We start from the raw sequence: 18963 nt of genomic DNA on the forward strand, positions 1-18963 counted from the left end.
CTCTCTGAACGTCACTTTCCTTTGAGGTAAAATATTCAAATTGCCCAGTGTTGCTGGAAGGATTAAACAAGACATCACAGATAAGCACCTGGCTCAGTTATCTGCCATATAAAAGGTGTTCCAGAAATGTTAGCTCCACTCAGTTGTGTTTAGGAGAGAACAAAGACCAATGTCCACTTTTTCTCTGATCTTAGATACCTGTGTTACTTATGTCTTCTCTATCTCCCTGTTGGATTTTGGTCTTGATTTTTTTTTAAATTTATACATTTTTATACAAGAACTGGGGTACAGGTAAGAGGCGTGGGAGGGTGACATGATTCACCAGAGACAGAGTGGGGAACAGAACAGGCAGACGGACTGAAGACACTGCTGAGGGGAGACAGAAGTCTGCCGTGCCATGTGGGTTTCTCCCTGGCTGGCCAGGATCGAACCCCTGCAGCAGAGACTGCAGACAGCTTCACAGCGCTTTGTTCAACCCACTGCACCGCCAGGGAGGCCCTTGTCTTGATTTTAACCTACCTTTCCTTTTCATGTCTGGCAATTCCAATTGCTGCAAATATATTGGTGTACGTGGCAACGTGGAGAAATGGGGAACTTTCTGGGGGAAGCAGGTAGTGTCCTAAATGGTTCTCATAAGCATAGCTAGCCGGCCCTTAGCGTATTGTTGGCAACCAGCTAGTTTAGTACACATCAGGTCATCTTAAAGATAAAATTTCCTTGACATTGAACTCTGAGTCAAACTATATGACTCTTGACTATGAAGAAGACAGCACCGAGGTTCCCCTGGATGGTTAAGTTCCCTATTTACTATGCAGATTAAAAAGGTCTTTCTGTGAGGGGAAGCATGCCTGATCCCTCTCCTACCTCTTGACAATCCAAGGATCTAGCACCTATGCCCAGAAAAGTATAGTCAGAAAAGTATTCTAAGAAAAGAAGTCTTCTGGGCCTCCCCTGGTGGCACAGCGGTTGAGTGCTGGGCCGAGAGGCTGCCTGCAGCCTCTGCAGCGCTGGTTCAATCCCCGGCCACCAGGCAAGGGTCCCACATGGTGTGCAGACCTCTTCTGCCGTCTGCTGCTCCCCTCAGCAGTGTACTTTGTCAGTCTCCCTGTTCTGTTCCCCGCTCTGGCTCTGGTGAATTCTCTCACCCTCCCGTGCTTCTGACTGTACCCAGTGCTTGTATAAATAAATAAATAAATAAATAAATAAATAAATAAATAAATAAATAAATAAATAAATAAATCTTTAAAAAAAAAAAAAAGAAAGGAAGGAAGGAAGGAAGTCTCCTACCTTGGTACACGCTATATTCTTCCAAATGTATTGACGTCTGTTTCCTGAGAAAGTCCAATGCACTCAGCATTTCTCAGGAGAGAAGGCATCTGTCCACAGAGAATTTTAGGGAAAACTCTTTAAATATTCTGATATCAGGAGTTGTGATACTCCTGATCATAGTAACACATTCTTTTAGATTTGTCTTTTAGATTCTAAAAGAATGCCCAATTCTCCTAGATTTGTCTGTAACCACTGGTGAATACAACGTGAATATTAAAATGGAATATATATTTTTAAGTAGTAAACTGAAGTTTTACCCATTTGTATGAATCACATTGCTTGTGGTATTTCTACCATGAGTCAAGGACTTTGTGGGTGTCTCATGAGAAGGGCAGATACTAGCAAGGATGAAGATGGGGGAACAGAGGCCCTATCTCCTCGTTGCAGCACTTTACAAAATCTCTTGTTGTAACCAGATGCCATTTCAGAAATGGGGAAAGGAAGACAGATTGGGAATACAACCCTAACAGGAAACAAACTTTATGAGAAGAGACTTAAATTTTAAATGCCTGTTTGTTATCCTCTCACATCAAATAGCATCAACCCATTTCCATTACAACTAACAAGGCGGGGTTTCTGTTTTGCTTTAATAATACAACTCTTAACTTAATGCATATGAACAGAAACATTTATTTTCTATAGATTAAATAAAATAGTAGAGTCAAATATTAGACATATTATATAATGTATTATGTTAAATATATTTATCCTAAGAAATTAATGGGGTGCTCTACACCAGTAGTATAATTTTCTTACATCTCTTTAATATTACCTAGTAATAATGGAAAAAAAAATGGGGTCTTACTAACAGGAAGAGGCAATCTAATAGTGAGAATGTTGGTTTTTCTACAATTCTGAATCATAGTGAATCATTTCATTTCTACTATAAAGCCTGCTCAGTTAGAGATCTACCAAAGGTTTGACCCTTTCTTTTTTATTTAATTCAGGCCTTGATAGTATTCCCTCACTCATATTCTAACAAAAGGGAAGAGAAAGGTATCTAAGTCAGTATTTATTGACCACTTAGCATGTCCAGGAAATAAATATGCATATGTGGTTTTACATACTTGTACTAAGGTGTGTATGTATATTTTGTGACTCAAATTCATTCAAACCTATGAAAAAGACATTATTTTATACATTTTTTTGATGGAAAATGGAAAATTCAAGACAGGATGAGTAACTTCTCTGAGCTTGTAATTAATAAAGGGTTGATTTGTGATTTTTTTTAAGATTTATTTATTTATGCATACAAGAGCAGGGGTACAGGCCAGAGGTTCGGGGATGGGGGTGGGGGTGTGTGAGAGGATTCACTAGAGACAGAGTGGGGAACAGAACAGGCAGATTAACTGAAATACACTGTTGAGGGGAGCAGTGGACAAGTGAGGAGAGGTCTGTTGCACCATGTGGGTTGTTCCCCAGGCGGGGATAAAGCTTGTGCTGCAGAGGTTGCGGACAGCTTCATAGGTTGCATCATAACCCCTTGCGCCACAAGAGAGGCCCCCGATGTTTGATTTACACCTAGGATGGCTTATCCCAAAAGCGTAGCTTTTGCTTTTTTTTTCTATTGCCTTGTGTTCCTAGGAAACAATGAAGCCATGATTCAAAATGAACTTCTTCCACTCTAGATCCTCTCAGGACTTATTTGCATTTCTCATTCCTGAATGCGATCAACATGTCTACTACAGAACACTAACAAAGTGTCTCCCTTTCTTAGTCTTGGACATGCTGGTTTTGGATTCAGGTTGCAAAGATGTGACTTCGCGATTATGTTACATGGACTTCTCTCCACAGTGTCATGTGAAACTCCTTTCTTGGCATTTACAGGCAGCCCAGTTTGGACATTCTCAATTTTGACTATTCATGGGAAAAATACCTATTTATAAAAAAGCTTTAAAAATATTCTGCACATAATCACAGATGACCTAGTATTCAAAGAATAGTTTCATTTTAAATGCTCCTTACTATATTTTTATTTAAGAAGTTTATGATCTACTTAAAAAAATATATCAGATACTAAGTACAAATATTTAATGTGAATGAGGACTTGAAAGTCTTCTCACAATAATTCAAGTATTGTCCTTAGCTCTTACAAAATTTCTTCTCCCCTCAAATCTCAGACTTTAAACTTTTGTTTTCTTTAAATCAGGGTGATATGTTTTTTATTTAGATTGAATATCTTGAAAGTGGCTTGTATCTCTACAACCTGTGGGTTGACAGAAATGTGCAGTGTTCATATTGACTGTGTATTTGTCAGACTTGGTTACCTAAAACATCATGCCTTTGAGTCAAATTTACTCAGCTTCTGGCTTGACCAGAAACAGGCAGACAGGAACAAAAAGAATGAAACTTAACATGATTCAAACCCAAGCATATTCTTCATAAAAAAGACTACTAAGAATATATTCTATATGATATTCTGAACCAATACTTTCATAAACCAATCAATTCATAAACCAATGACCATTAAAATAATAGATACCTTTTATTAAAAATGTCTATTATGGGGGAAAATTTATTGAATCGCTCAGGAAATAAAAATGAAAAGTTTTTTTTTACCTGCACTTGGTACTCTTCAAGTAAATATTAGCATGTTAATTATTTATTTTATTTATTATGGTTTATCAATGTGTAAATTTATACTTACTTGAATGAATTCAACTCTTTGAAAATGCTACCTTCAAAAACAATTTTCATGTTTTTTTCCAATCCCAATGTCATGTCTGCAAAAAAAAATCATTTGTTCACTTTTTAAAACTTTTACTATTCTTTGTGTTTGCCGCTCAGTCTTACTTATTTGTGGTAAGTAAGCAAAGTTGTTCATTGTAAAGGGCCTTTCTCCCAATAGATTGGATTGGATGAGAAGTCACTTGTTGCGAGTCTATATATTCTGACTCTGAGATGCATTTGGAGAATGAGTCTTTGGAGGTTGGCTTGACTCCAGTGAAGTCACTAGGGAAACGGTGTCGTTTATTCACTGTCCTTTTGAACTCTAGCCCTGAAAGATGTGCTCCACTGACATTTTTTGAGGTCCTGATTTGAGACTTTCAATCAGTCTCAGTTTCCACGTCCTTTTGTTGGTCCAGATTTTGGCTGTGCCTTGCAGAGGAAGTGCCAAAATTCCCTGAGAACAACAGTCCCTGTGGAATTTTTGGCTTGACCAGAAGCAGGAAGAACAGGAAACGTTATTTTAGAATGTCCCGTTTTTCACACTGCTGATGTCTGGAGAGTCGAGATAAGCTTTGAGCCTACTTCCAAATCTTTGGGTGCCCCTCCAAGCATGCTCTAAATGGGGTGTGAAACATTGCTTTCTGGGGTGGGATTGGACAGTGATCAAGACAAAACAAGAATTGGCAGTAGGGTTTTTCTCCATTTAGTTTCCAGGATGTTGGAGGTGAAGTTGGAGTTTTCCCATCCTTAATGCCTTATCTAGAAGACAGTTCTGTGAATACAGGCCCAAAATGTTATTTTTCTTTTTTGTAAATATTATACTTTGAGTTATTGAGTTTTAGTGAGCTAGAGAGCACAAAAATAATCTTTATTCTTGAAATATTTATATATATAAGCATCAGTGAAATAAGAATGTGTGATTTCTTGGATTGGATACATAATTGTTACAAATTGTAGTTCCTAATGTTTAATGAAAACAGGACATGGAAGTGGGTGTTAGGAAGAAACCACGTGGTGGAAATGACCGTGAATGGGTGTGAAGCTGTTATTGTTGTCCCAGGCCTTGACATCCTTTTGCACCTTTAAAATACTAACTATTCTCTTAATTCTACCTGGAATTTAGAAAAGATATAAATCACTGCATATTTTGAAAGTGTTTGTGACACAATGCTATAGTGAACTCTCCAAATGTTTTCTTTAATACGAGTATTTCCGAACCTGAAACCTGAAACCAGATCTAGCATATATACGTACTATATATACATGTGCTAGATATATCTATACACACATACATATATATACTTTATAAATTGTTATATAGAAAAATATTCTGATGTTCAGTAAAAAAAAATACACACAATAATTCATTTTATATTTAAATACCATCCATTGTTACTGATTTCATGTATTTACTTTTTTCATAACCAATATTAAGAAAAATGGTTAAAAAATTATCCTTCAGAAAAGTACAATTCTACAAATAAGTTGGATGTGGTCATTTACTTTCACTAAAAATGTGCAAGATTTATGAACATTTTATCTCTAGTTAGTTGTCTAAGAATTTGTGAGAATAGAGAAGACTCAAGACAGGTTTTGGACATTGGCCATTGAAAACCAAAATTCATCTGCATCTGTTAAAGTCCAATGTTGCCTCATGATTAAATTAGCAAGGGGAGCGATTAAATGATTCAATGACAGCACTAAGTTCGTCCCCTGCAGATGCCCAGGCTTAGGTCATCAGAGGTTTGAAATGAAGGACATTTTCTAACTTAGTTATAAGTTCTACAACTACTCCCCATGAATTTTTTTTTATTTCTTGCATAGAAATATTGGGGTGTAGGCCAGAGACATGGGAGTGAGTATATTTACCAGAGACAGAGTGGAGAGCACACCAGGTGGATTTACTGAAATATACTGCTAAGAGGAGCAGTGGCGAGACAGAAGAGGTCTGCTGAACCATATTTGGGTTAGCTCCTGATGGGGGATCAAACTCAGTCCCTAGAGGTGATAGTGCTGAGACTTAATGCCTAGGCTGCTAGGAAGGAAATGCCAAAATGATAGGCTTATATATATGGGAAGAGATAACTAAATAGCTACTTGAAATACCATGTGACTTGAGATGAGAGGATAACCACATAAATGCATAAACAATATGATCTTATAGTTTTCTGGGTGTTTTATAAACTTTAGTATGAGTACAGAAAACAGAATCAGAAAAATATTAGTAGACCTGGGTCTAGAGTCAAAATTTTTAAATCATTATTTTCCTATTTCCATTTCACCATAGAACTTCTCACCTGAGAACATCTAGGAGAAAAAGTGATTCCAAATTTCTGAAAGACGTCAGAAATAGTATGTCATAAGAATTGCTTACATTCTCCCTTGATTCATGGCACTACTATTTTGGGGTAGACACAAATCAGGGTACAACCTTAAAAAGTTAAAAATGAGTTATTACATTATTCCCTTACCTTGGCATCAGTTGCAACGTGACTTAAAGGCAGCGACACGTGGCAGAGGGAAATCAATAACTAGGAATAGTTAGGTATGCCATGTCTCTTGTTTGAAAGGGCAATCATTTCATTTTTCATTGGTATTTCATGGACTTTGTCACCCTGAATTAAAAAAAGAATAGCTCAAAATGGATCTTAAGTTTAATATATATTTGAGAACTCTTTGTTAAAGTAGCTAGCAGACTTCAGTATCTCTGGTTTTTAGTCTATTGTGTCCAATTGTGAGCATCATGTACATTTCACAAGAACTAATTTGTGTTATTTAGGAAGAACCATTGGATTTATTTGCTTGGCCCTGATTAGATTAGATCTGGCCAAATCGGCTGGGTCATTGTGCTTAACTCCTTATACTTATGTTTTATAACATTATAATAAAATGATGAGGGCTTCCCATCAGTGCCTGTTCACAATCATTTATCCCTAATGTGTCGGAAAGAAACAGAGAAATGAAAGGAGACACTTTCTCATTCATGATTCTTTTAAAACTGTTCTCTCTTCTTCACCCCGCCCATCCTGATATGGCATGCATGGCTCGTTTTCAGCCTGCTCTGAGACAAGCTAGGGCAGGCCCTGTAATATGATTCAAATTGCAATCTCATGTCTTGCATCCCCCAAACACCTCATCTCTGATGCAACCTGGAACCTTCATTCCAGTCCCCAATTAGACTAATATATCTGCCCAGCTCCGATTGGGGGTGATGGATCGGCTGGGAGGGTGAGGGGAGACAAGGAGATTTTCTCAGCTCCTCTGCATTCCCATAGGCATGCAGCATTTGACAGATTGGGCAGAACTGCCACGAAAGAGTCTGACACAGATGGTGTAATTAGAAAATGCGAAGTGCGAGTGTGAAATTTATCTTTGATCAGCACCTCCTTGCCAGATTGTCATCTATGTTAATATGATGATGGCTTCTTGGAGATGGAAAGAAGGAAACAGCAGCCTTGAAGAGGAAAGGGAGACTGTTCACTCTGTAAAGAAGATATTCTATTTACTTCTGAAATCCAATCAATTTCAACAGGCCAAAATGAAATTATATTTATTTAATTCATATGGAAAATGAGCTTAACCTGATTCACACACTTTATTAGACCTATGATCAATATGGTGAAATTTGAACTTTAGTTGGAAGAGGAGACATATTAATTTTTTATGGAGTAATAAATAAAAAAATACAATCTATAGCTGTAGGAGCTGTTAAAGACAATGTTCATCTCTCTTTATCAAGGCTCTATGAAAAATGCATGGAAGAAAATCACTACACTTCATAGCATGAGACTTCAGACACTACTAGTGAAGTTTTATTTTCCACTTCTTTATACTTTCTGCTCCAAAATAATAGCTCTGATTTTTTTCAGTGCAAAGTACACAAGCTTTATCTTCTATGATGTTTTAGAATGTATAATTATTTTTCTTCATTTAGCAACATTTTTTAAGATTAATAAAATGCAGTTCTAGCTAGGAATTGAAAAAATTAGTTCATTTTCCTATTATTTTCCTGAAAAATCAATAGGTACTGTGAGATGTACCAAGTGTAGTCATAAGCTACTTCTTAAGTTAGCTATATTCAAGAACAGTAATCTTTTCTTTGGATGGCTCACAAGGTTCAGGTTTACAGCGACTATGATAGACTACATTTTGCTATAATCCGCTCAAATGTTCACATTGATGGTGCTAATTTTCAGGAAGGTAAATTAGCATAATTAATGACCAGCCAAATTTGGGGGTAATACAGTATGTAATTAACATTAGAGAGTTCTGTTGTACCACCTGCCCCCACATTTCATTGTTGCAGGGATCGAACTGTACAGGAGGAAATTTTCCCCTTTGCTGCACTGAGCAGAAAGCAGCTTTCTTCATCAGAATAAGCCATTAGCTGTAATGGCATGTAGGTGTAATGGAATGTGCTCGAAACATCTGTGCTGAGAGCAGGGGAGAAATTGCTGCATGCAGTCGTAGGCCTTTGGGGAGCTTGATTAAGGGTTGCTTCAGAGAACTTGAGATCTGGCTTGGGATGCAAAAACAAAAAAAAAAAGGAGAAAGAGAGAGAGAGAAGAAAGGAAAATAATGCTAATAGATTTACGGATGTACTGCAGGGAGAACAAAGGATTTTTAATTTTTTTTTCTTCCTTTATTGCTCTTATATTGCATCTGTTCTCTGTTGGGCTTTCACTTATTGAAGTGATCTGGAAAAAATGTAGCTCTAAATGCAATTTAGCGGGAAAGATCATAGCTGTAGAAACAAAATAGCTTGATTTTCTTTTTCCTTTTGGTTAGCTAATGGAAAGTTCCTCACAACCTGTGAAGAAAAAGTCTAAACATTATTTATGCTAAATGTTATCTAAAAATTGATCTCAGAAAATGAAATGAATATCCAGATTTTGGACTAGAAATAATTTCTTGTTTTTCTTCAGTATACACACAGAAGCTCTTGCAATTTATCAACTGACTAATTCAGTATTTTTGAAGAGTGCTTGAAGCTGATTTTTGAACTCATTTTTTTCACAAAATTTTCATAAACATATGTATTATAGGCAATAAAAATTTTTACTTCTGACAACAATGGGGAAATATTTTGACTCATTTTTTTTTTTACAGCAAATACTTATTGAGCACTTGCTGTTTGCAAAACACGATCTCAGTGCCTGATGTTTGGTCACCATTCCTGGGAATATAATGAATTACATTTTGCAACAAACATGGCCAATTGTATCACCTCAGTCATCAACTCATTCCATGCTGACTGCTGAAGCTAAATCAATCATGCAGTGATACACATTGATTGCTAAAACAACTCAATTGAATGCATTGATTCTGATAAGCTTTGGCCATTTCAGAAGTGGTTTTTTTGTTTGTTTGTTTGTTTTTTAAATAGCTTTGTCTCGCAACTATGTCTCGCAACAGAGATAAACCAAAAGAGATTTATATTTAGATATTGAGTAAGCAAAGGGTTAAATATTTGTGAAACTTATGCAACTGAAAGGGAATTAGCATTCTGCATGGGACAGATGTGAATGCATTGCCTAGAAAATTAGAAATAAACCTGAAAATATTGGGTGATTTTATGATTAGGTAAATCTTACACTTTCTAATTATAAATGACAATGAAGCACTCTATTTGCTGGAATCTATCTTCCTTATGAAATAAGAAGCTTGCTGAGCTAGTGCCAAAAAATTCCTTGCACTGAAGTTTAAAATATGTAGGGAGGCAAGAATGTAATAAAAATTCAAAAGCTAATAATATTATGGTGACTGGCATTGTTTACAATGTAGAGCACCTGCTGTTTGAAAAAAAAAAGAAGAAGAAAAAGTGAAATCATCAAACTGTTCCTAAATGGAAAATCTGGGCTCTCTGCCAATTACACAATGTGTTTCAGGTGCACTGTAAATAGGAACAATAAAAGGTGCAGAGGAAAGAATATGAAATGTTAAATCTCAAATACACGAGAATATTAATATGATGTTTCTTGAAAGAAAATCTTGGGACTCTTCCAGTGTTCTCCTGTGGAAGAAAGAGGTTTAAAAATTTTACACAGCATATGTAAAGTTCTAAAACTTTTAATTGCCTGTATCTTAAAAAGAATATATACGGATGCAACACCATTTGCTTCAGCAGTGTTGCCTTTAGTTGTTATAGACAGACAGGTCCATCTAGACCAGCAAACATGAATTGCATTTCTTCCAACCTCTCTCTATTAGTGTGTGGATAAACATGTGTGTGTGTGTGTGTGTGTGTGCATAATTTTGTGGATGGCAGGGTAGAGAATTAAATCCTGACAGTAATAAGGGAAGGACATGTAGCTTCTGTTGCTTATTGTTGAATACTAACTTTCCACATCAAAATTAGCATTATGAGCCAATGCAAAATATCAGGCACAAAAGGTGTGGTGTGTGTGTCGGGGGCGGGGGTGGGGGGGTCTTGTATTTCTACCTTCTCACTATGAAGCCCTTAATAATGCATTCCTCTAGAATTAGACACCTATTTTTACCAGCTAAGAACTCATACATGCCAAATTTCCCTTTCTAGTTCAAATGTTTTTCCTTTTTCATTGAGGCATTTTGAAATCAAGTCAAAATGCCAATCTTTCTCAAACCAAACCAAAACGTCATCTTAATGCATATCTTTTAAAAATAATTCCTAAGGTGACACAATTGATTTACAGTGATAATTGGAAACAAAACTTTAAGAAATGGGCATCTTTCAAATATCCAGTATTTCAGAAACTGAAAATAAAATTACATTACTTGTGTTTCGCAGACACTAAAAATTGCTAAGAACTAAACAGTTGCAGAATATTGGGAGTACATTTTGTTTGGAGTCAGGAAATAATGGAATTATACAGATCTTCTAAAGGTCCACATTGCAAAGGTGACAAGACAGAAATACAAGACCTCTAATGAGACAAAACATGTGAAAACAATCCGTGCCTTTGTACACCAGCTCCACAATTGAATAGAATTGCTCTTTACCATTTACTGGGTCATTTTTATTTTATTTTATTTTATATATTTTTACATCATTTTTCATTTTTGTACAATATATGCATTTTCATCTTGGTTATAATCCCCATACAATTCCCACCCCGCTTGTTTTGATCCTACTTCCTTCTCCCCCCACCACCCCCATGTAGTGTGTCTCTGGTTTATAGTTGCTTGTTGATTTTGATTTTTACTTTATTATAATTAGTCTTTTTCCTGGTCCCTTATTTAGGTTTTCTAAATTCCTGCTATGAGTGAGACCATCCAGTATCTTTCTTTTTCTTTCTGGCTTATTTCACTGAGCATGATCCCTTCCAGCTCCATCCATGTTGCTGCAAATTGCATGTGTTTCTTTTTTGAATGCTGAGTAATATTCCATGGTGTATATGTACCACATCTTCTTGATCCAGTCATCTATTTTTGGGCATTTGGGTTGTTTCCAAAGCTTAGCTATTGCAAACAGTGCTGCTATAAACATAGGGGTGCAGGTGTCCTTTTGAATTAATGTTTTACTGGGTCATTTTGAGGATTTACTTAAGCTCAGTTTCCTCATCTAAAAAAGGGTCAATTTAGTACCTAACATGTATGATTCTTGTGAAGATTATATGAAATAATTCAGGCAAAGTATCTAGTCTAATAACTGACATATAATAAAAGCTTGTAAGATGTATTTAGTTTAGCTAGCATGATTACTGTTATCACTCCTCAAAATCCTGCATTTTCTGGATGTTAAGAGGTAAGGTAGGGACTCCCTGGTGGTGCAAGGGGTTAAGAACAGCATTATAAAGCAATCCACAGCCTCTGCAGCATGAGTTCGATCCTGGGCTGGCCAGGGAGCTACACACATGGGGAGGCAGACCTCTCCTGTCTTGCCCATTGCTCCCCTCAGCAGTGTATTTCAGTTCGTCTGCCTGTTCTGTTCCCCACTCTATCTCTGGTGAATCTTCTCACCCCCCCCATCTCTGGCCTGTACCCCAGTTCTTGTATGCATAAATAAATAAATCTTTAAAAAAAAAAGGAGGTAAGGTAATTGACACTGAGTCCAGCAATGGAATATTATGGAGAAATAGAACTCAACTCCATTGAAAGTTCATTGAAGAAAATTAACCTGAATTGTTAAGAAAGTGAAGGAGTTTGCTGAATAGGAAATGGACAATACTGGCAATAAGAATTTGGAAGTTTGCAGTGTAATACAATAGAGAATTAGAAAGTAGAAAAAGTAGAAAAATAGAAAGATTAGGAAGTGAGGTTTGTTGTAGACAGACTTGCATTTGATTCCTGATTCTCTCTTACTAGCCATGGGCCTTTGGGTAAGTAATTTATCTTCTATAGCCTTAACTTCTTATCTTTAAGATGGTAGATAAGTATTATTATCTACCTCATTGTGAGAATAAATGGCAAAATGGCAAGTGATGTGCCTGACAAATAGAATATGCACATCACTATACCTAAATTATCTAAGTCTTCACCTTTATTTTTAGATTTTTTTCCAAAACCGTGCATACATGTATTCTCTATACAAGTATAAAAGGTACTTTTAATAGAGAAGCTTCAGTTCTTTTAATGAAAAAACAATCAGGAAGTTTATTTCAAAAAGTTTCATGACTAAAGTGTTCAAATACCAGGTCTTCCCATTCAGTCAATTTTTTTTTTTTAATTCTACAGTCTATAAAAACTACATCTATATATTTGATCATGTAAATATGTTAAGATAACAATTTAGTTTTTACAAATTTGGAATTAAGAAAAAAAAGATTTTAAGACAGCAATATTTTATGACCACAGCACTGAATTATTCACCATAGACTTTCAAATGGCCACATATTTTTGGATCAAGGTTTTCAACCTTTCTTTTTTATTTTTAATAGAAATAACATTGCTTTATAACACTGTATATAATTCAGGAGCATGGGCTCACACCTCTTCAGATGCATGTTACCACACCCCACCCACCACCAAGGCACCCACAGTCCTCCACCATAGTCCACTGGGCCCCATTGGGCACCCCCATGTCCTGCTCTCCACCTCCCCATCTATAGCCTCAATTTCTCAGGCAGACTTCAAGATTTTATTGTTTGTTTGGTTCTGTCTGACCCTTCATTTTGTTTCTCTATGTTCCACATATAAATGAAACTGTCAGGCATTTGTCTTTCTCCTTTTGATTTATTTGACTTAGCATTTAAATAAGTTATGGCTTTAGGCACCATCAAAATATTTGGTGCTTAAACTGGATTGGCAGCCCCCCCCCAAAGCCTACATTATTAAAATTATATTCTTTTTTTTAAGATTTTTTTATTTATGCATACAAGAACTAGGGTGAGACAGAGTGGGGGACAGAACAGGCAGATTGACTGAAATACACTGCTGAGGGGAGCAGTGGGTGAGTCAGGAGAGGTCTGCTGCGCCATATGGGTCACCTCCCTGGCCAGGGATAGAACTCATGCTGCAGTGGCTGTGGATAGCTTCATAATACTGTGTCTTAACCCTTTGTGCCACTAGGGAGGCCCCTAAAATTATATTCTTATTAGCTTTCATTCCTCTCCCCAAATATCTTTCAAAATATCTCTCTTTAAAGAACACCAATATTATAATTGTCCTCCCTCTTAAATCGTCTTCTCTCCTAAATTCTGAAAATTACCTTATATATCCTAATCACAAAGGTTAGACACAGTTAAACATTTCTTATGTATCACGATGTATCTTTTAAGTACACTCTTGTACAGATACTAGTCTATCTACATTAGTGTTGAAATTATCCTCACTATTGTCACTTTTTAAGTACAGGAATAAGTTGTAAAAAGGCAATGATAGCATTCAACACTTTGAGTGAATATGATCTCATATTGATTATAATGATGGTGATTACTTTGATGAAGGCACTAAACATGTGCCCTGTGTGAAGCAGAAACAATCATCTAAGACGAGTGAGTGATGAATTTGCCTCCAGTCAGAAGAAGGCAACATTCCCATATCACAGACAGGTCATATCCCTCATTGGTAGTCCGATTTATGGGGCCACCTTACCAAGAACATTAGGATAAAGATTATAGTCTAATGATTACCTGTTTATGCTAAAGACTGCCGTGGTCACATTATGAACTGAAGTGTGTTTCTATGTCTGGACTAAAGATGTATATCCACTGGAAGAATTTTGATATAGCTGCACATAGGAAATTATACACATTTACATTTTAAAATGAATTGAAATAAATAATTTGAAAATTCTTTCAATGTTTTCCTATTTGTGGCACTTTCCCCAGGTTTTTGTGAACATAGGCATTCCAAAACATTATAACTATTTTAATCTTTTGCCAGATGCTTTAAAGTAATGCCATAATCTACTATTCTTAACAACATAAAGTATTGCATTGGACTCTGGGATTCAAAGCAAACACTCACAAAATACCAAGCTTGTTTAGGCAAAAAAAGGAAATTCACTGGATTATTAATGAAAATTCCCTGAGGCATTATTGGGTTTAGGTGTGATTTGGTCCAGAGACTTCTATAGTTATCAGGGTCAGACTCTTTCTGTTTTGCCACTCTCCTTTCCTTCATGTTGGCTTTATGCTCAAATATAAGTATTAATTGATTTATTCTCAAATTAAGCTCCAGACTTAAATTCCCTGAAGTTCAAATCCAATAAAAAAAGCAAGAATAGTCTTCCTGCCTCTCCACTAAAAATCCTGGGCTAAGCACTGATTTCTCTGGTCTAGATCCCACACCCATCTTGACAATCATTGCATCAGGGAAAATGAGGCCCCAATCATTTAAGAATATTTCAATGCCTCCCTTCTTCCAGAGACAAGTATGTAAAAGATTTATCCAAACAAGTAGTCTGAAAGTAGATCTATGTCCCTCAAAGGAAAAATCAGAATATTGTTGCCAAAATAAAGGGGGGAAATGTTGCTTCGCAATAGTACAAAATAACTCAAATCTAAAGTGTTATGTCTACAAAGATTCTAGAGCAGAGTCAGGCACATGGCAGGTTCACATTTTTTATTTATTTATTTTTTTACACAAAAGTTCTTTATAATCTATGTTATTTTATTTTATTTTATTTTATTTTTTTTAATAATAAATTTTATTTTTATATTCCCCATACAATTGCAACCCCCCCTTTCTGATCCCAATCCCTCCCCTCCCGCCCCCCACCCCTCCAAAAGTGTCTCTGTTTCATAGTTTTTTGTTGATTCTGATTTTCACTTTCTTATAGTTATTCATTTTCCTGGTCCCTTATTTAAGTTTTCTAGATTCCTGCTATGAGTGAGACCATCCGGTATTTTTCTTTTTCTTTTTGGCTTATTTCGCTGAGCATGATCCCTTCCAGCGCCATCCATGTTGCTGCAAATTGCATGTGCTTATCTTTTTTGAATGCTGAGTAATATTCCTTGGTGTGTATGTACCACATCTTCTTGATCCAGTCATCTATTTTTGGGCATTTGGGTTGTTTCCAAAGCTTAGCTATTGTAAACAGTGCTGCTATAAACATAGGGGTGCAGGTGCTCTTTGGAATTGATGTTTCTGTGTCCTTTGGGTAAATACCTAGGAGTGGAATTGCTGGATCATATGGAAGCTCTATGTTTAGTAGGTCCAGAAATCTCCACACAGCTCTCCATAGTGGTTGGACCAGTTTGCACTCCCACCAACAGTGCAGAAGAGTTCCTTTTTCTCCACACCCTCGCCAACATTTGTTGTTGCTAGTTTTTTTAATATGTGCCATTCTCACTGGTGTAAGATGGTATCTCATGGTAGTTTTGATTTGCATTTCCCTGATTACAAGTGATGTTGAACATTTTTTCATATGCCTGTTGACCATTTGCATTTCCTCTTCAGAGAAGTTTCTTTTTAGCTCTTCTGCCCATTTTTTGACTGGATTATTTTCTTTGTTGTTGTTGAGTCTCATCAGCTCTTTGCAGATTTTTGTGATCGGTCCTTTATCATTAGTATTGGGTGCAAAAATGTTCTCCCAGTTGGTGGGGTTTCTCTTTGTTTTTGTTATTGTCTCTTTTGCTGTGCAGAAGCTCTTTAATTTGATGTAGTCCCAGCTGTTTATCTTTGCCTTCACTATCACTGCTTTGGGTGATGTGTCTGTAAAGATGTCTTTGATGTGCAAATCACGTAGTGTTTCGCCTATATTTCCTTCTATATATTTTATGGTTTCAGGTCTTATGTCTAGTTCTTTAATCCATTTTGAGTTGATTTTTGTGTATGGTGTGAGGTAGTGGTCAAGCTTCATTCTTTTGCATGTAGCGACCCAGTTTTCCCAGCACCATTTATTGAACAAACTTTCTTTGCTCCAATGCATAGTCTTTGCTCCTTTGTCAAAGATTAGTTGACCATAGATCTGTGGGTTTATTTCTGGATTTTCTATTTGATTCCATTGGTCTGTATGTCTGTTCTTGTTCCAATACCATGCAGTTTTGATTATTATGGCTTTGTAGTATAGTTTGAAGTCTGGGAGTGTGATGCCTCCATTCCCTTCTTTTTTTTTTCAGGAGAGCTTTGGCTATTCGGGGATTTTTGTGATTCCATATGAATTTCATCAATAATTGTTCTATTTCTTTGAAGAATGACATTGAAATTTTGATTGGAATAGCATTGAATCTGTATATTGCTTTTGGTAGGATGGCCATTTAGAGAAAGACATCCAAGGAATCCAAATAGGAAAAGAAGAAGTCAAACTATCACTATTTGCAGATGATATGATAATATACGTAGAGAACCCCAAAAACTCCACAGAAAAACTAATTCAACTAATCAATCAGTTCAGTAAAGTGGCAGGATACAAAATCAACACGCAAAAGTCAGTAGCCTTCCTATACACAAACAATAAATCTGAAGAAGAAGAAATCAAAAAAAACCATCCCTTTTATTATTGAAACAAAAAAAAATCAAATATTTGGGAATAAATCTAACAAAAGAGGTAAAGGACCTATACAAAGAAAACTATAAAACACTGTTAAAAGAAATAGAAGAAGACACAAAGAAATGGAAAGACATCCCCTGCTCATGGATTGGAAGAATAAACATTATTAAAAGGTTCACATTTTTTAATGTGTTACCATTCCAGAGAGTCATGTGTCACAATGAGTACACGAAATACAGCTGAACAATGATGTTTTCACAAAATTAACAATTACTAAATGCCTAGATTTTAAAGAGGAAGCTATGTAAGATTTTAATAGTATTTCATTGTATGAACTACAGTAGTAAATTAGCAAGAGAGAGCAACTGGATGACAATTTCATGTGAAGTACATGGCATCAGAGGCAATACCTTCTCTTTCATCATCCTCTATGTATCGTTTTATAACTAGTCTTTGTCTTCAGTGAAGTATCCTGAACAACATTCTGAGCAATACAATGGTACATATGCATATGTGGAAGTTTTTCTTTGTTTTTACTAAGATCTCTAGAGAAGAACTTCTCTTGGTTTTATGCTAATATACTTAACCATCTTTTTTAGTCATGCATGTTTAAATGACCTCAAAATTTTTATATTAAATAAATACACTTTACATCTTTCATTACTTATTCAATGAGGATTTCTGTTGCATATTCCAAGAAGTGAAATGTTGGATTGAAGGAGGTGCAGATTGGATATATACTGTCATAATACCTTCAAAATTTGGTGCCAATTTCAAGTCTCAGCAAGGGAGTTTGAAAGTGACTATTTCTATAGAGTCTTGAGAGAATTGCATTTTCCTAGTCTTTAAAATTTTTGTCCATATTAATAGAGAAGTGAAATGAAATTTTAATTTTGCTTTACTTTTCCATGACAATTTATTCCATTTAATCCTCATATAGAGGTATGTATTATCATCATTCTATATAGATTTGAAAACATTATGCAATGTAGTTTTCACAATGGTTCAGGGCAAAGTGTTATGATTTTATGGCTTCTAGTGTTCAAAGACTGGGGGAGCCACTGGCCAAACCTACAATTTGTGGGAGAGGTCAAAAGCAAAATCAAGTTTAAATCAAGGCATGTTTTTTGTCAACTTTTTGCCAAACTCTAAAGAGTATGCTGTGAGTGATACAATTGAAGTAAAAAGCATCATTTTAACTCTTATATTTGGATCTTTTACACAACTACAAATAACTTGTCAGATGAACTTAGACAATTCTCTTGTGTGCCTGGATGGGAAGAAGCCAGCTGTTGTGTTTCACCTCCCTCACCAGAGGCCCCTGAATATTAATGAGACAATCAGTAGTATTTTCATATTTTTAGTTATTTGCAAAGAAATGCCAATTAGAATAAATGTGCAAAATGAACAGGTTATATAAAAACACAATGAAAGGACTCAGGTTCTCCTAAGGAAACTGACATACACCTTGTGTAATTCCTGGGGTTCAGATGAAGAAGAACAAGTGGTTTTCTCAGACTTCCACCTGTCCATGTCCCAGATGTCATCCTCAGGCCCATAGTGCATTAGGTACACATTAATTGCCAATTAAAGCTCATGCCACCTTAGATAAGTACAATAATAAGTTTTTCTAAAAAATCTATTGAAGAGATTCTATTTTGACTCCAGTTGGTAGTTACTGTGGTCATTTCTGAATTTCAGGGGGCTATAACCAATGAGTTAATTGTTCCCGTTTGGATAGCAGGTGATGCCCTTTTCTTAAATTTGACTGTAATCCAAACACTACATGACTGTTAGGGCAAATCAAATACCTTACACAATACCCAACATATATTAGACAGTTAATATATATGTATGTCAATTCAACTTCCATTTGTCTTGCTTTTTCTCCTTCTAGGGACCAGCACAAAAATAAATCTTTGAACTATGCTTTCACCTTTACATGCTGTTTTATCATATATGATTAGGGCAGGCTGATAGAGCAATATTCTAAAATTTGAGTTGCCCACTGTGAACATTACAACAAAAATAAGAAAATTCAGATTCCAAGACACAACAGTTTTCTACTTTCTTTTCTTTTTTTATTTTCCTGGTAAGGAGAATTACTG

This window comes from Talpa occidentalis, unplaced genomic scaffold (assembly GCF_014898055.3).
Source record: "Talpa occidentalis isolate TD23 unplaced genomic scaffold, MPIMG_talOcc4v2.1, whole genome shotgun sequence".
Classification (NCBI taxonomy): Eukaryota; Metazoa; Chordata; class Mammalia; order Eulipotyphla; family Talpidae; genus Talpa; species Talpa occidentalis.